Source organism: Panthera tigris, chromosome A1 (genome assembly GCF_018350195.1).
Source record: "Panthera tigris isolate Pti1 chromosome A1, P.tigris_Pti1_mat1.1, whole genome shotgun sequence".
Classification (NCBI taxonomy): Eukaryota; Metazoa; Chordata; class Mammalia; order Carnivora; family Felidae; genus Panthera; species Panthera tigris.
In genome coordinates this window covers 69,925,060-69,944,768 of record NC_056660.1, presented here as the reverse complement: position 1 = coordinate 69,944,768, position 19,709 = coordinate 69,925,060, and the positions used below count along the sequence as shown (strand labels likewise).

Sequence of the window (19,709 nt, the reverse complement as noted above, 5' to 3'; positions counted from 1 at the left end):
ATAGAAGGATTAGATCCTTAGTGTCTAGGAATCAAAAGCACTGGCACTTGGTCTATGATAAAGGAGACATTACAAGTCAGAAGGAAGAGGACACATCATTTAATAAACAGCAATGGGACACATGGCTACATGGAAAAAGATAAAATTAGACTTTACTTCATACCATATACAAAAAGAAGTTTATTGAAAAAATAAACTTAAAGATTTAGATTACACCAATACATGGAAAGACATTCTATGCTCATGGATTGGAAGAACAAATATTGTTAACATGTCTATACTACCCATAGCAATCTACATATTTAATGCAATCCCTATCAAACTACCAATGGCATTTTTCACAGAACTAGACCAAACAATCCTAAAACTTGTATGGAACCACGAAAGACCCCAAATAGTCAAAGCAATTGTGAAAAACAAAACAAAACAAAACAAAACCGAACAAAACTGGAGGCATCACAATTTCATACTTCAAGTGCTATTACAAAGTTGTAGTAATCAAAACAGTATAGTACCAGCACAAAAATGGACACAGAGATCAACGGAACAGAACAGAAAGCCCAGAAATGAACCCAAAGTTATACAGTCAATTAATCTTTGACAAAGGAGTTAAGAATATATGATGGGAAAAAGGCAGTCTCTTCAACAAATGGTGCTGGGAAAATCGTTCAGCTACATGCAAAAGAATGAAACTGGACTATTTTCTTACTCCATACACAAAAATAAACTCAAAATGGATTAAAGACCTGAATGTGAGACTTGAAATCATAAAAATCCTAGAAGAGAGCATAGGCAGTAATTTCTCTGACACTGGCTGCAGCAACATTTTTCTAGGTATGTCTCCTGAGGCAAGGGAAATAAAAGCAAAAATAAACTGTTGGGACTATATCAAAAACAACCTTCTGCACAACGAAGGAAACAATCAACAAAACTAAAAGGCAACCAACTGAATGGGAGAAGATATTTACAAATGACATATCCAATAAAGGGGTAGTATTAAGAACTAATACAACCCAACACCCAAAAGACAATTAAAAAATGGGCACAAGGCATGAAGAGAAATTTCCCCAAGGAAAACATACAGATGATCAATAGACACATGAAAAGATGTTCAGCATTACTCATCACCAGGGATATGCAAATCAAAACTACAGTGAGATATCACCTCACACCTGTCAGAATGGCTGAAATCAAAAACACAAGAAACAAGTGTTGGTAAGGATGTGGAGAAAAAGGAACCCTCGTGCACTACAAATTGGTACAACCACTGTGCAAAATAGTATGGAGGTTCCTCAAAGTTAAAAATAGAACTACCTTACGATCCAGTAATTGCACTACTGGGTATTTACCCAAAAAATACAAAATCACTAACTCAAAGGGATACATGAACTTCTATGTTTATAGCAGCATTATTTATAATAGATAAATTATGGAAGCAGCCCAGTGTCCACTGATAGATGAAAAGATAAAGATGTGGATGTGTGTATATATATATGTGTGTGTGTGTGTGTGTGTGTGTGTAGACACAGATGTGTGTGTATCTATATCTATAATAACCAATAACCAGAATATATAAAGAATCAATGAGAAAAAATAAATGACTCAAGAGAGAAATGAATAATGTACAGCTAAGCCTTGAACATGGATTTGAGCTGTGTAGATCCACTTATATTCACATTAAAAAAATTTTTTTTTATGTTTATTTATTTCTGAGACAGAGACAGAGCATGAATGGGGGAGGGTGAGAGAGAGAGGGAGACACAGAATCTGAAACAGGCTCAGGCTCTGAGCAGTCAGCACAGAGCCCCACGCGGCGCTGGAACTCACAGACCGCGAGATCATGACCTGAGCTGAAGTCGGACGCTTAACCGACTGAGCCACCCAGGCACCCCAGAACAGTTATTTTGTGGATATATACCGGTGGTGATTTTGCTCCCCAGGCAGTATGTGGAAATGTCTTAGGGGCATTTTTGGTAGGGGCTGGGAGGCGGGGGACAAGACGGTGGTGCTGCTGTGTGTAGCGAGCAGGGATGCTGCAGGGATGTCCTATAATGCTCAGGACAGACTCCACCACAAAGAATGGTCTGGACCAAAATGCCCATAGTGTCTAGGTTGAGGTACTCTACCACAAAAACGTGCTAAAGACACAAGCAGGCACAGGCCTTAGACACCACCTGCTGGCTGCAGGACAGCGGGAAGGGCAATGAACCTTTGGTTGAAACTGCAACATTTTATTTCTTCAAAGGGAGTGACAGTGGAAGAGCAGCAAAGCAAAACTGAACCCTAATCCCTCTGCTCCTGTGATGGTGAAAAAGTGCTTAAAAAGCAGAAAGTTACAGGAGCTCTAGGCTCTAGGATGTTTTGACACTAATCTGCTCTCGATGCAGGTTAACTATGAGCTTCTACAAACAGGAAACATTTCCTTCACTTTGTCTTCTTCAAAAGCAATAACCACATATTTAAAAGAGGAAAAAGGAAACAGCTTGCATTTTGAACAACCGTTTTATGAAATATCTGTTATTAGTTGGTAAGGAGATTTTCAAATAAAATAAAATTTCTTGTAAAAAAAAAAAAAAAAAGACTAACTTTCCAGTCGAGAACAGTAAAGTTTGTAACGTTTTATTAAGTGGACATCACATGGAATAGAACTGCACCTCTAAAGGCTTTGGCAGGTTTCAGGATGGGATGATCAGGTGGTGTGTATACTGAGAAGCGTCTACACTGAGAAGCTGGGTTGGAGGAGCGCACTAGTGGCTTTCTGTGGGCAGCTCCCAAGGGAGGGCACGAGCCAGGTGCATGTGGAGCCCATGCCCTCCTCAGGGGAGGGCAAGACATGCAGAAATGGGAAAAATCAGGAGGCAAGGTGGTATATAATTAAGAAGGAGGCTGAGTGGCATCAGCTAAAGGGCTCGGAAGGTGCAGGGTGGGCACCGACCAGTCAAAGCACGGGGGTCAAACTTCAAAGAGGGTGGGGGCTCAGTTGAATTTTAAAGGATGAGGATGATCTCAACAATGGAGAGGAGAACCACTGTCAACCTGTTCAAAAACAGGGCGCTGAGCATAGGTTTACACCTACTTCAAGGGGCAAAGCGGTGCTAAGGAGTCATGACAGACGAGCAAAAAGGCAGAGGAAGCTGAGTGACTGAGAGCGGTCTCTAAAGCCAAATTACCTGGGTTTAAATCCCAGCTCTGCCACTTACCTTAGGCCTTAGTTTAAAACAAAATTTCTCTGAGCCTCAGTTTTCACATCTGTAAGATGGAAATAATAACTGCACTTACCTCATAATGATATTATAAGAAATAAATGAGTTAATACAAGTAAAGCATTTAAAACACAGTCTGAGAACTTCTAAAAGTTTATTATATATTGGCTATTACTACCATCTAATATTTGCATTATGTCTTACAGTGTTACTTCTGGTCTTCCCAACTCGACTATGGGATCCTACAGGGTTGCGATGGGGTAAGAATGGAACTCCCTACGACCTTCCTAGGTGGCTGGCACAGCTCTAGGCTCAGTGCAGCCTAAACTCAATTCTCCAGCCAAGGAGGTGTTTTGTCAAAGAGCAAAATGAAGACCAATTACAGAGTGGACACTGTCAGTGTGATGGTTTAGAACAATTAAAATTCTTTCCAGAAGCATCATCATCTTATTTTAAAAAGGCTGGTCACTGGATGGGGTGCCTGGGTGGCTCAGCTGGTTAAGTGTCTCATTTGTGATTTCGGCTCGGGTCCCAATCTCACAGTCGTGAGATGGAGCCCCACGTAGGGCTCCCTCTTTCCTTCTGCCCTTCCCCCACTATGTGTGAGGGCATACCTTCTCTCTCAAAAAAGAAAAATAAAAAAAGGTTGGTCACTGGGAAAAAAAAATGCATCCTTTGGTGATCTGAAAGGCTTTACCGATGTGCTGGGTTTTAAAGAGTAAAACAGGCAGCAGGACCACCCCTCTCTACTGTGCTGTCTGTAGCTGCCTGGGGACCGGTGTCAGGAAGATTCAGAGGGAGGGTGTGGGTTCAGCAGGGAGAGTGATGACACTGTGAGGTGACGTCTGCCTCAGGCAGACAGGTGAGGCGGCACCCATACAAGGAATTACTAACCCTGTTACAGACCGAGACTTTCCATGGCACACAGAGATCGATCTGCATGACACACAGGACAGACAGCCAAAGTTGCTTGCCACCAGCTGCCCTGTGGGCTGAGGGGATCAATATCTCAGCCCATCTGTGACCATAACCCAGTGGCTGGGAAGTTCTACTGCAGATGCTCATGAAACCCCTATTCATTTAATGTGAGCAATTTACAATGGGGATGACCTACCGTGAGGTTCAAGGACAGAAAAGACCAGTCTGTTTTAGTAGCACCAGTGAAGGTAAAATCAACAGAACTGACTAGTGTCTGCTAATGTACCTGCTAGTACCTTAGGCAAAGAGGCCAGAAAGAGAAGACAACGCCCTGCTTTCTAGAAGCTCAGTCTGGTCTTCTATCCATTAGTTTTTTCCTTTTTCTTGCAGGGTACCAATTACACTCTTTGCTTGACCCAATGGAGCCACTTCCTCTTCCTGCCGGAAACCCCAGAGGGACTGAACCCTACAGCCATTCCCTCTTCGGCTCCTGTGGCACCCCACTTTCTTGGGCTTTCTAGCTCTCTAGTCAGGCCTTCTCTCTTCTCTCAGAGCCATCTTCTCCTGCTTATATCCTTTAAATACAAGTGTCCCTTAAGGTTCCGTTTAGGATTACTTCTCTTTCCACGTTCTGTCCCTAGGTGCTTGTGCATTCCTAGTGCTTTAGTGCACCCCATAGCCACATACCCAACTGTTGCCTGGACACTTCCACTCAGATGCTTCAGAGACATCTAAAATGACACGTCCCTTGGGACGCCCGGGTGGTTCAGCCGGTTAAGCCTCTGACTTCAGCTCAGGTCACGACCTCACGGTTCGTGGGCTCGAGCCCCACATCGGGCTCTGTGCTGACAGCTCAGAGCCTGGAGCCTGCTTCGGATTCTGTATCTCTCTCTCTCCGCCCCTCCCCCGCTCATATTCACTCTCTCTCTCTCAAATTAAAATAAACATTAAAAAAAACTTTTAAATGACACATGTCCCAAATAACACTCACCTTCAATCCCACCCCTCTGCCTGTGTCCCCAATCCTGGGGAATGACGTCAATACCCACCCCACCCACTTGCAGAAGGCAGACCACTAGGCTCTGTCAACTGTAACTCCTCAGTGTCTTTGACTCCATTCATTTCTCTCCACCCCACTTTTGCTGCCTTATTTCACACTTGCATCAACAGTAGTTTCCTAAGACACAAATCTCATCCTGTCACTCTTCTACTTAAAAACCCTTCAATGGTTCCCCGTTGCCTTTTCATCAGTCTTAAAATATTTACTAACTCATTAATAACAATCACAAACTTCTCACTTGCTAACATAATGTATTTTTACAAAAAATAACAATGTGTTCCAAAACCTGTTTTCTATGAGGGCTGATACATTCTTTAGGGACATGAAAAAAGAAATCAATTCACAAAAAGAAAGCCACTGTTTTCTTTTGCTGCGAATCTTTTAAAGGTCAGACCTAACAGAAGATAGTTGGAATCTCATATTGGCTCCTGCATTCAATTCTGTTACATGTTACTTTGGCCTTTTTTTAAAAAAATATTTTTGAGAGAGACAGAGACAGAGAGCATGAGCGGGGGAAGGGCAGAGACAGAGCGAGGCAGAGAATTCAAAGCAGGCTCCGGACTCTGAGCTGTCAGCACAGAGCCCGATGCGGCACTTGAACTCATGAGCCCTGAGCTGAAGGTGGATGCTTAACCCAAGTGCTACACCCCTGAGCCTGTCCACAGTGTGTTACGGTGTCACCCCCCTGCGTCTGCCCACAGTGTGTTAGTGTCTTCCCGTGCTGTCCAGCAGCAAGCAGTCTTAGCAGGTGTTGGGAAAAATAACAAGCTGGAGGGAGAGACACTCGATGAAAACTTGCACAAAATCCCAGGCTAGTTTCACAGCTCTTGGTTTTCCTTTTTCTTTGTGGTTTATGCTATTGACCAGTTTTGGGGGCTCAGATACTTCATTTCATACCACTCTTCTCAGCAAAACAGAGAGCACTTTCCACACTAGTAAGATCAGGAGACAAAACACATCGTTCTGCTCAGTTTCCAGAGCCTCTGGCTCGGAAAGCAGAAGTTCCTGAGGTACGCTCCTTTCTGCCCATCTCCCCCTTCTGTTCTTGCCCCGGCCTCACTGCCCGCCACGTTCTCGGGTCGGGGGGGGGGGGACAGGCCCAGGGGTGTCGGCCTGGGTGTCAGTGAGGGGAAGGGCACTTCCCCAGTGAGGGGAGGGGCGGCCATCAGGAAGGGCTGCGAGGAGCGACGTCCCTGGGGCACGAGCCACCGAGCCACCAGACGTGCGCCCCAGGTCTCGTGTGTTCCACACAGTGACATTTCTCTCAGGAGGCCCCGGGCTCCCACCCCAGTCACTCTTACTTGTCCTGAGACACGGGTACAGTTTTAATAACAGTTAGTTTCAACTTTAGCTGCAAACTCAAGAGACGTATTCTCCCTCTGCTGCCACAAAGCAAGGCTCCCGACGGGGCAGGGGGAGGACTTGGGAAGCAGAACAGCAGGATCTGAATTCGGCTTGGCCGTCCGCCCTGCTGCCTGCCCTCCACGGCAAGGGTCCGGTGTGGCCTGGGAGTGCTCAGCCTGGCATCATTTACGAAGGCCAGTGTGCCGACCCCTCTCTTCGGATGGACACCTTTTCCTCCAGGGAAAGCCAGGATCAGAGCTGTCCCCAGCTTTCTGCGGGGTGGGGGTTCTGATTTTGGCAGAGCGTGAGAACGCTCCACCTGGGCTGGGAGGAGGAGGCAGTGGTGAGGGCGGTATGAGGGAGACAACACATCCCCCCTCACACCCTGGGCACATCTGGCGCAGGAAGAGGACATCTAACTCTCGTTGTACCAGTTTTCTCTTAGTTTTATTTACATGCTTGAGAGCACCAAACACAAGTTACGGTAAGGGCCGCACAGGGCAAGGACTTCAGTGAGGCTTCCTTGAACACAGGACTAAAAGCATCTTTCGGTATGGAAATTACTCACCTCTGCATTCTAGCTCTTGTTTTCCCCCTTCTTTGTCTGCAGAAGTTCTGGTCATTATTTTTAATCCTTCACTTAAGCTCTCAACAAAAATTATTAAGTAAAAGTCAAAATTAAAATTAGTGCTGGTGCTTGTTACCATAAGTATTTTGATAGAAGAGGTGAAACTCATTATTAAAAATGAGATCGGGTGTTACTCAAGATTTCCCCTCTTTCTACATTTACCTCCACAGAGAAGCCATCCATTTTCATGTCTTCAGTGATCACCTCTCGCTCCCCTGCCTGTCCTTCAACGAGCTGTGAGCCAGGGCGGGCGGCAACCGTCCCTCCTAATTTTAGCGTCGCATCCTGAAAGCCTGGTGACTCTTGGACCCAACTCTTTTCTTTGTACAGAAAATCCAGCCAGTTCTCAAGTATGCTGATTTTTCCTTCAGAGGGGATCTGCCACTTTTAAATCCTTGTTGTTCCACTGAGATTAAGCCAACAGCCTCTTGGATGACATCACTGTCACCAACTTTGACCCCATCCAAAACACACAGCTGGGCAGGTGAATGACATCACTGTCACCAACTTTGACCCCATCCAAAACACACGATCTGGCAGGTGAGTGACATCACTGTCACCAACTTCGACCCCGTCCAAAACGCAAGCTGGGCAGGTGAGTGACATCACTGTCACCAACTTTGACCCCATCCAATATGCGCAGCCGGGCAGGTGAGTGACATCACTGTCACCAACTTTGACCCATCCAATATGCACCCGGGCAGGTGAGTGACATCACTGTCACCAATGCTGCTCCCCTCCAATTGGTACACCAGGTGAAACTTCCTTATTTTCACAATGCCACTGCTTTAACTGAAAATCTTACTGTATCATATCTCAACTATTCTGTCCTGTTTGAAGGTCCTCCAAAAACAGACCCATCCTAAATTATTTCCTACTCTCTCCTGCATGTTCCCTCCACTCAGTGTTCTTTGAGACAATGTCTGCTCAAAGTGTGTATGTCCCTGAAACGCCCTCCCCTGGTCCCTCTATCCTCCCCCCAGCAGTCTGTACAGTGCCCAGCCCTTGTTTTGTGTCTGTAACTGGCCTCTTTCTTGACAATCCAAGTCCTTACTGTTCTCTCTCTCTCTGCTCAACTTCCAGAGAACTCAGTCAAGTTGCCAATTTTAGAGAATATAATAGAGTCTAAGTTTCCTCATCTGTAAAATGGGAAGCTGGACTAAATGATCCTCAAAATAATTATGAGTTGCCTCTTCCTAATCAATATATTAAAGAATATCTTGAAGCCAAGCAGTTCTCACTCAAAGTGAGCCCATTGGCCACCTGTCAGAGCTGCTGCAGGAGGGATTCCTGGGCAGACAGACACTGGTCCAGAGCCTCCATTTTATACTCTCCTGTACTACTCTCGAGTGTCACCGTACTGATCAAGGACCTGGAATGAACTGTGAGCTCCTTAAGCAACCACACCTACCAGAACTGCAGCGTGGACAGTCTCCGAGTGAGGAAAGCCCATGCAGAGAATCGCTCCCAGCCCAGAGCCCATGCTTTGAGCCACTAACTATGCCTGTTGCCCAGCGTCCTTCCACCCTGGGAATCCAGCCTCCATAAATGCGTGCATAAATCTCTATCATTTTAAAAAGTACGATTTAAAAAAATCTCGGTATCACTCATCTATGTTATGATCTCAGATGAGAGTCATTACTCACCACTCTGGAAATTCCTGGCCTCCTGCTACTTTATTCACAAAACCACATCTGTCACCCGCAGAATCAGGCTGCTGGGTCTGAACCTGGAGTGGGTTCCATGAAATTCAAGCCCTTTCAAGATGATCAGAAGGATTTTTCCTGAGAAACTTCTGGGTACCCCAAGGATCCTTCCTGACTAGAATCATTTTCTGGTTTCAAAAACCCAAGGGGATGGCTTTCTTGGGGGAGGAAAAATTTGTCAAATGATTAGGAGGATGATTTTTCTAATATGCCCCTGCTTAACATTATGTCTGCTTCAGGGTTCATCTCTAAATTCATTTGTGGTCTGAAAAAGTGATTGATAAGAGATAAAAGAAAAAAGTTATAAAAAAGACTAGGATTGCTGATACCTTCTGTCTCTCCAAAATACTGAGTATGTCATCATGAGACTGTCCCACATTCTTCTTTCTCATGAAGACACAAGGCAGAATGGAAAATAGAAATGATTTTCTCGAGGTCACTTAATGAGTCAGTCTTGGAAAGGGATTAGAATTTGGCTTGATCCTATCTTTCTCTTCTGAATTTTGTCAAAACGGTCAGTGTGATCAGCTAGAAGAACACCAAAACCATGACAGCAGTTTCTGCAAGGAGGTACAGATTGACATCAACAGCTTAGCTTTAATTTCACTTGAAAATAGAGTTCTTGCACCTAATTTTCATTTAATTTGCAGATTTTTATCAGCTAAGCCCTAGTAACTTATCCTACACCTGATGCTGTACACTTCATACTCATAAAAGAAAAAAGTCATAAAAGAACTAGCTCTAACTGATTAGATTGCTTGGTTGACAAGGCAGCACAGCAACCTTACAAGAATGGTTTTTAAATCAAATTGCACCAAAAAGTGAAAGAGCAAAGCTAAAAAGGAAAAGTGCTGAGAAGTATGCCACATGCTGTCTTTAAAGTGGCCTGGGTTCATCTAGGCTGAGAACTTGCTCCCTCTGGATTCAAGGTGGACCCCTCAGCTGCATACACACACACACACACACACACACACACACACACACACACACACACACACACACATTCTCACACACATGTGAAGGTACAGGTATATAGTTTTCAGGGCTCCATGCAGAATGTTCCTCCTCCAGAAACTATTTAACCCCCACAGGTGAGGCTAGGTGCTTCTCCTATAAGAGTGCTCATGACATTTTATTATAATTGTCTTTGTTCTACTCTCAGCTCAGGGAGAGGAAGGATCATGCTGTCTTGGTCACTGTGACACTCCCCAGAGCCTGGCTGGACTACTAAATATATTTTGTGGAAAGTAAGTGTTAATGGAAACTGTAGTGCTGGTGGGGCCAAGAGATGAGTAAGAAGCTTAGAGACCCAGCCAGATGAAGGGGCGATGACAGAAACTCATTCGATGGGATGGCACCTGCCAGCATAAAGGTCTACTAGATGGGTCCTGCTATTTAAATACATCAAGCATGCATACTGCAATATGGATGAGCTAGTCACAAAGCACCAGATAGTGTATGAACTGTCCAGAATAGGCAATTTTTTTTTTTTATTAAGTAAACTCTGCCCCCAACATGGGGCTTGAACTCATGACCCTGAGATCAAGAGTCTCATGTTCTACTGACTGACCGAGTCAGGCACTCCCAGAATAGGCAAATCTATAGAGAACAGACTACCAAATATGCCTAGGCCTAGGGATATGGGAAGATTGGCAAGTGACTTCTACTGGGCAGTTTCTTTTTGGGGTAAAAAAAATGGTCTCAACTTGAATGTGGTGATGGTTGTACAACTCTGTGCATATACTAAAAATCACTGAATTGTATACTTTAAGTAGATGAATCATAATGTATGTGAAGTTGACCTCCATGAAGCTATTAAAACTTAAAAAACACATTGAGAACTTGAGGGCACTTTTAATAAACTAAATATATTTTACTAAATTAAAAATACTTGATTAATGATAGAAACTACCATGATTTACAAGGCAGGTATGAGTCATAATAACGCATATGTTAGATGTTGCCTAACAACTGTCGCTGGGGTGGATAACGAGAGAAACAATCTTCACAGCCACAAAAGGTAACTAAGCAAGGGTGAGAGAATGTATCTAGTTCAGTTTAACTGAACACCACGAAAATAACTGAAACGCATGAGTGAATAATGGGGAGCTGCTGTAGGCACCAACATCTTCTCTCCTTGCAGGTCAAACAGACTGCTTGTTACTGAAAACAGAGGTGCTAATCATCCAGGAAACACTGGAAGCCAAAAGAAGTGAAGAGCTAATGAAGAAATTAGTGCCAACTGACTGACTCCATTGTGTTGCTGACAAAACTCCCACTTGGCTTCCACCAAGCATGATGCATTCATAGCGGGCCTCACCTTAACTCTGCTTCTAAGGGAAATGGAGATTTTACAGAGGTACCTTCTGGAAAGTTCAATCACCAAGTTTACATTGTGGCATATAATGGCATTATCATCATCAGCCAAGAGAGAAAATGGTGGTCACACAAATAACAGACGATCAAGATCCAGACAGAATGAAGACTTCTTGGTAAAACTTTGCTTTGAAAGCTATTGGCTACGTAATCTTCTAGAGCAGTGGGCTGGCAAAGTTTTTTGTCTGTTTGTTTGTTTGCTTTTAATGACAGGTCAGACAGTAAATGTTTTAGGCTTTGAAGACCCAGAGGCAAAACTGAAGACACTATGCAGGTACTTACAGAACCAGTGAAAATGCAAAAACCATTCTTAGCGTTGGGTTTGGCCCAGGGGCCATGGCCTACTGACTCTTGTTCTAAAGGTTCCAAGTTTTTAAGAGTTGGAACTATCAGCTTAGCTGTTGAATCAGAACTCTCTCTCCAAACTTCCTGAGAGCCAGAAAGCAGAGGTCCAATGAATAAGATCATAACAACTAATATCTGATAGATCTTTCTGGTACATGAAGTAATTTGGTAGAAATTACTTTATTCTCATGACAATGCTATTAGGTAGATAGTGTACAGAGCTTCCTGTCACCCAGGGCTGATCCCTTAACTGCAAATTCCTTGCTGCTTCATTTACATTCCGAGGATTTTCTATTGTGAGCACATGGGTTTCTTCTCTCATGACTGCACAGAGGGAACGATAAGCCCAAAAGCCATGGGGACACGTGCAGCAACCCTGTTCAGATGCTCATGACTGTAGGGATTTCAGTGACTTCCCTGGAGGTGTGAACGCACAGAGGCCCTGTAAAGCTTGACTGTGGCCATTCACTAGCATTCAGTGAGGCTGCTCTGTTTTGCCACCATGAATACCCTGAAAACACAGAGTCCTCATCACCTCCCCGCTGGTCTTCTTCCTCCAGCATGACCTTTTCCACTGATCGCTCAGATTTTGGCCCAAATAATCCTCCTTAAAAACAAACCTAGGGGCACCTGGGTGGCTCAGTTGAGCGTCCGACTTTGGCTCGGGTCATGGTCTCGCGGTTTGTGAGTTGGAGTCCCGAGTCGGGCTCTGTGCCGACAGCTTGGAGCCTGGAGCCTGCTTCGGATTCCATGTCTTCCTCTCTCTGCCCCTGCCCTACTCGCACTCTCTCTCTCTCCCTCTCAAACATAAACATTAAAAACAAAAACAAAAACAAAACAAAAAAACCCCTAACCTGCTCTCCTGCTTAAAAGGCTTCACGGACTCATTACTTCTAGAACAAAAGGAAAAATAACTTTTCGTGTGGCCCAAGACCCCCTCTCTCCCGGCCTCTGCGTTCTCCCCAACCTCACCTTTCACTGCCTCTTAGGGAAACCTGTGCTCAGGCAAATGCAATTGCTTTTTGCTCCCCCAGCTGTTTTGAGCCCCTCTGATTTCTCACAAGGTTCCCTGGGCCTGAAACGCCTACCTGAAAGTGGGCGTCTTCAAGATTCCCTCAGTCACACAGGGAGGTCAGGACTCTCGCTTTGCTGCATACAAACTCCAGCAGTAGCTCAGCACCTGGGACTGAGTCATCTACCCTCTCCTGGTGGAGCTGCAGACCTCTTAAGGATCAGAGGAGTGTCCTTTAGTCCCTCGGGGCTACACGCTCCAGTAGGACCAAGAGAGACAAAAATACGTAAAACACACAGCTCCTGGCCTTCAAGAATTCACCCTACTATTGGATGAACGAATAAAAGACAGACTTGTGAACAGTTATGTGATGGCCCCGAATGGAAAAATGATCTGCAGCTGCAGGTACCAAAATGACTAGGAGCTGTCACCAGCCACACGGCCAGCGCCTCTGTGGCGCAGGGGGAGAGGAGAGAATCTGAGAGTGGAGTCACGGCGGACCTAACACCCTGGCCCACACGGACGCACGCAGAAGTGGGAAGGCTATGGTGTGGGGGGCAAGGAGAACCACAAGGAAGGACTGGGGCCTTACCATGTGGTGAACTCAGCAATCACAGCTACAAGTCCTCGAGACCATCATCCAGGGGCTTTTTGGCAGTAACCACCATGGCAGGGTCCAGAAAGATCATATCGTAAGGACGTAAGGACACTACACACTGACCCCCTGAGTGCTCGGGTCTCAATCTTTAGATGAAGCAAGGTCTACAGTCTCCCCACTGTTCGTTGTCCTTTAGAGCTGTGCAATCTGTAGACGCTACGGAGCATTCTAAAAGCGTTTTCAGTGGTGTAAACTTGGGTGAATGGAGCTGTGATGACCACAGCTGTGTCCCGGAATTAGGCCAGTGGATCAGACGGAAGGGATGCTGTTTCTCCAATCCACAGGTGGCTGCTCTGTGCTGCATTCCCAAGGACACTCCTTTCAAAAGTGAACCAATTCTTTCTGAGTCTCGTGGTCTTTTTCTCCTATCTCTGCTTGGATTTTTAAAAAAATTAAAAAAAAAAGTTTATTTTTGGGAGAAAGAGAGCACGAGTGGGGGAGGGACACAGAGAGAGAGGAAGATACAGAATTTGAAGCAGGCTCCAGGCTCTGAGCTGTCAGCACAGAGCCTGATGCGGGGCTTGAACCCACAGACCGTGAGATCATGGCCTGAGCTGAAGTTGGATGCTCAACTGACTGAGCCACCCAGATGCCCCTCTGCTTGGCTTTTAATTTGCAGGGGTGGGGGTGGGTGGCACCTGAATCTGAACACCCGCTCTCCCATGACCCCTCAAACACTGTCTTCTCTCTGGTTTTCTCCTCACCTCCCTGGAAATGCTTTCCTTCTTCCTCTCCTCTCTGTGCTCTGGGCACGTGGATCTCAGGATATCTTTTTTTTTTTAGTAAGTGAGTCACATTTTTATTTATTTATGTGTTTAAAGTTTATTTTATTTTTTGAGAGAGAGAGCACACACACAAGCCTAGGAGGGGTGGAGGGACAGGGAGAGAGAATCCCAGGCAGGCTCTGAGCTGTCAGCAGAGCCCCATCCAGGGCTCAAACTAACGAAACACGAGACCAGGACCTGAGCCAAAATCAAGAGTTGGATGCTTAACCGACTGAGCCACCCAGACACCCTGTGTCAGGGTGTCTTTAATGGTTTGCTTCACACTTGTCCTCTTAGAGGTTATTTGTATACTTTCCAACCCTGACTAATTCACCTGTATTCAGCTGGCCTCAGTACATTAATTCTGTAAATACTGATTATACACATATTTAGTCATTAATTCCCTAAATATGTGAGTTCCCAACATGTGCCAAGCATTATTCACATACTGGAGATACAAAGAAAAAGTCTCCACCCACCCCTGAGACACACTACTGATAGAGACAGGGAAGTCACCCAAGAGTGAGGTTGAGTGCCATGAAAGAGACACCCAGAGGCTGTAGGAACAGAGAGAGGATAATCAGAGCCGACAGGGGAGGCTCAACAGGTTTCCCAGAGAAGGTGATATCTGCAAGGGACACGGGGGTAAAAGGAGTTAGGCAGGCAGACCTTGTGTGTGTGCTGGGGTGGGGAAGCTGGCGTGGGGATGTCTGTTGTAGGCAGAGCGAGGGGCAGAAGTGAAGGCAGGCAGTGAGAAACAGTGGGGCTCTGACACACTGCAAGCAGCTGAGCAAGGTTACCCTAAGGCTGTGTGTGGGGCCGGGGGAGGCCATGGAAGGGCTCTGGATAATGAGTGTTAATGACCTTAAAAGCCATAAAGGGCTTCAGAAGGAGTTGGGTGGAGCAAAACGGTCAGATTGGTGGTCAGATTGGTGGCGTCAAAGAGATCACTCTGGGGAACGAGTGGGGCGGGGGCTGGGTGGGGACAGGGAGGTGATCGTGGCAAGACTCCAGGTGGGATGCAGAGAGGGAGTGACAGCTTTCCTTCTCTCGGGTGAAGCCAGATGTCCTGGCTCAGGTCTTTTGGCAGGTGATGGTGCTCTCTGTGAGGGGAAGGAGTGAGGAGGAGAAGCCAGTTCAGCAAAGAAATGGAAGGCATCAGGTGCCTGTGGAGCATGTGAGTGGAGATGCCCAGTAGGCGGTGGGAGGTTTAGGTGTGGAGCCCAGGAGAGAAGAGTCTGGTCCTAATCTAGATCTGAGCTGGAGCTTACTGGGGTGGACTGGAGGGACTGGGGGTCCCCTACTGGGATGACTGAGCCTCAGGCAACAAGAGGGAGTCAGAGGAGCTCAATGAGGAGATTACCCTCATCCTGGCCGAGGCGCTCACAGAGCTGAATTTCAAGATGGCCTCCTATCTGTCTCCTCCTCCCTGCTCTCCCCTTTCTCCCTTCCACCATATGCACTGCAAGAAGATGGATTTTTCTAGAACACTGTCTACCTTTACTACCAGCTAAACTGCTTTTCACAGCCTCCTATGTCAAAACCCAAATCTGCTGTCAGGTGTAAACAGCCCTCCCTCCATTACAGGTGGCAGCATGACTTCCCATTTCTCACTATGTGCCCTCCACGCCTCAGTCAAGGGGCCTCTATCATGTGCATGCTGGTCCTCTGCTCAGGGGATAATCTGCCTCGTGTCAGCCCACCCAGTCCTGCCGATCCTTCCAGGCCCTGAACCCACACAGTCTCAGGCTGCACTGACGGCACTTCTTCTCAGACACCTTACTGCTCCGGGAACTCAGGCCAGTGTACCGTTGTTCCCGGGTTTTATCTCATTCAGTCTGTCTGCCCAAGCTCCCTGAAGTTGATCACAAATTCGTTAAGGGAAAGGACATGTTTTTCACTTCGCTTGTGCCCACAGAGTACCCACCAGTCTTGCTCAGAGTTTCCAGTAATGACCGACCGACTCTAACCCCAGAGCCAAGTGAGGCCCACAGGGGGTGGGTGACAGAGAGAACTAAGCCACTGCCAGGCAGTGAGAGGAAATATGACAGAACAAGGCAAAAGAAATAAAAATGAATACACTGAAACAAACATTCCAAAATAATGCTGAAGTCTTATCAGAAACCTCCACCACAGAAGAGGGGGACAGAGTGACTCAGCCAACAGACATGAGCCAGCCTCTATCACCGGCCACCCCAGGGTTGGCACGTGGACACAGAAGCCATGAGGGCAGAGATAGAGGCCCTGTCTCGCTTCAAGGGTGAACCAGCTACTGACGGCAACAGACACCAACACTGAGCCCTCATACACCATCCCTCGAGAAGAAGCAAGTCGGTGCGAGACTGACTGCACCGGGCCCTTCTCTCTGGAATGTGCCCACCCCCAAATTCATAGTTGAAGTTCCTAACCCCCCATGTGACTGTATTTGGAGACAGGGCTTTTACAGAGGTAATTAAGGTTAAATGAGGTCCTAAGGGTGGGACCCTGATCCAACAGGACTCATGTCCTCATAAGAAGAGATGCCAGGAGCACGCATACTCTGGGGCAAGGCCACATGAGGACAGAATAGGAAGGTTGCCATCTGCAAGCCAGGGAGAATCCTCTCCAAATACCAAACTTCCAGCACCCTGTCCTTGGACTTCTAGTTTCCAGAACAATAAGAAAAAAAATTTTCTGTTGTTTAAACCACTTAGTCTGTGGTACTCGGTTATGGCAGCCTGAGCAACTATAATAAAGGCAGCAAATCTTTTTTTTTTTTTAATTTTTTTTTAACGTTTTATTTATTTTTGAGACAGGGAGAGACAGAGCATGAACAAGGGAGGGTCAGAGAGAGGGAGACACAGAATCCGAAACAGGCTCCAGGCTCTGAGCTGTCAGCACAGAGCCTGACTCGGGGCTCGAACTCAAAGACCGCGAGATCATGACCTGAGCCGAAGTCGGCCGCTTAACCAACTGAGCCACCCAGGCGCCCCAAAGGCAGCAAATCTTAACTGAAATCGACACATATTCAGGTTATAGGTCTGTCTGCCTTTTCTGTCAACCACCATCACTAACTGTGGGGTTTACAGAAGTTTCATCTACTGACCAGGGTTCCAACTAACATCACATCAGACCACAAGGCCACTTACAACAAAGTATGCACAGCAGCAAAAAGACCAGGGGATGTAGTGACCCTCACGTATCATATGACCTGGGAGCTGCCACCTTGCCAGATCAATGAGACAGCCAGTTGAAGTGTAAGTGAAATGCCAGTTTGGAGAGGATGCCCCACAAGGACAGCACTCTTGGCCCCCGCATACAGTGCAGACCCTAAATCAACAACCGCTATCCGGGGCTGCATCCCCAACAGTTGGATCTTGGAAATAAGAGACAGGAGGGGATGGGACCCTGATTACCCTCTTACCCAGTGACCCACTTGGGAATCCGGCTTCCTGCCCCTGAAGCTCTAGACTCAGTGGGTTTAGAGAATGTGCCGCCCAGGAGTGGAATGCTTCCACCAGGGACACAGTAAGAGGCCATTACATCTGGAGTTACAGCTGTGGCCCAGTCATTCTAGGCTTGTGTGCCAAAAGACCAGCAGGCAAGGAAATAGATCACCACCATGGCAGGATTAATTAGCCCTAATCCTCAGGAAAAGACACAGACAGGGGGACAAAAAGTAGGAGGGAAAAATATGTGCAGCACCAGGTGCTGCACTAGGACATCACTTGGTACTCCCTTGCCCCGAGGTTTACAGTAAATAGATAGACAAGGGCAGCAGACACAGCCCGAGAAAGGCATGGTGACAGGGACTCAGACCCCACAGGGATGAGGCTCCATGTCACTTCACCAAGTGTGCCTTTCAGCTGAGAGTGGAATGGGAAGTAGTGGAGGGAGACGATGACCAGTGTGGCCTGGAGACCAGCTGCAGCAGAAGGGGGTGAAGTATGTCCTGCTAACACTCCTCTTGAAGGTTTCTCCTGGGAAAAGAGCATCGCTGGAATCTGGGAAGAGCCGCTCCGAGAACTTATTACGTGAACCAGGAGGATGCAAACGGCACAGGGGGTGGATAGTTTGGTCCCCCCCCCCCCCCCCCCGAGCCGCACCTCCCCCAGGACTGAAGGCTCCACCTTCCTGCTGCTGTGGGGGTGCCGGCAGCTGACACCTCTCCAGGGATGCCCCCTCTGTGGATGGTGTGCATCTGACAGCCAGTTGGCCCGAGACCTGCAATCTGTACCCAGTGACTGACCGGTGGAGGTTCCATGGTTCAGCTCCTGGGCCGGATCTGGGGTTCTTTCTGTTCCACAGCTCTCTGTAAGGCTGGCTCAGACCCTCTTCATAACTGCTGTTCGGCCACCCTGTGTCCTTCGCCACCCCTCCCCCAAAAGATGCCGATCCTGACAATGTTGTCTGAGAAACTTCATGCACAAAAATGTGCCTGGGGACGCCCAGCTGAGCAATGTAACTTTCCCAGCTTGCTCATGAGTACAAGGTCCACAGCTACCTGACAGGGAGTCCAGGCATACTGAAGGCACCTCAGTCAATCTATTTCCCCCAAATCTGCTCTTCAGATGTTGGTGAAATGGTGCTGTCATCAATCTATTATATCCCATCACCTAAGCCAGAAACCTCAGAATCGTACCCTCAGAATGGTACCCTATGTCTTTCTCTCCCTCACAGCTCTGCCCGTTCTGCCTGGAACATATTTATACTCACAATGACTTCATTTTTGGGACACTGATTATTCTTAGTTCCCATACTTTTCATTCTTCCTTCTGTTTCCTTGAAGGATCCAGCTCCTCCTCTTGCTACATACAAAGCTTCGTCTATAGCCTATGTTCATCGTGGACGTAATTCTCTTAAAGAACTCATCTAGCACCTTGCTTTCATCTCTCGACCCTACAGAGCTGACTCCAGATCTATACCTCCAGCTCTGACCTCTCTAAGAGGGAGGTCTGTTCTCCGCATTTAGCACACAGATACATCGCAGGTATCTTTGTTGTATGCTTCAGAGTCATCTCAAGTTCAAATACATCTCTGGGGAACAACCTGTGCTTCCCTCTTTCACCAGTGGACTCAGCCTGTTAATAAGGGGCCCCTTCTTCTACCCCAGATACAGACTTTGGGACTGACATCTCCAATGGGACACCAGATGCCACACTCGATCTCACTTCTCCAGACCAGTGTGAGGCCTGCAGACCTAATTCTCACACCCAGGGAAGGCAGGAGCTAGAGAGATGGCAGGAGAGAACAGTATTCTCTCTCATACCCCAGATGGTAAAGATGGAGACAAGAAATGAAGAGCCCACTCACTGCGCTGGCTCACAGAATGGCGAAGAAAGATCAGGTATGAGGTTTTGGCTGATAGATAGTAACCCTTGGAAGACAAGTGTGCTAAGAGAGTGTTTGAATACAGCAGTGTTTGTAGATAAATGCTCAATATTCCCTGATGATTGATACCAAGCCTACAAAAACAGCATTTATTTGATTCACTGGTTGTTCCCCTGAAATTTTCTTACCTCCGTCTTCTCTCCATTTCAACCAAGGAAAATCAAGAAGTTTTAAATGTGTTCTTCACCCCAGAGCACATGATAATAAGCACTTTAACAGGAAGACATTGTGGCTTTTACAAGATCATAAGAACAGATAAATATCACGTCTTGTTAACTAGGTTGGTGTTTCTCTAAGAAATAACGTTTATCTAATAGAAGTGGAA

General features: G+C 46.6%; 1 protein-coding gene across 2 annotated transcripts in view; it reads right to left on the bottom strand.

The window, feature by feature from the left end:
• The window catches only part of UBAC2 (UBA domain containing 2), a 167,125-nt gene that overhangs the window by 15,588 nt on the left and 131,828 nt on the right, over positions 1 to 19,709 (bottom strand). The window lies entirely within an intron of this gene.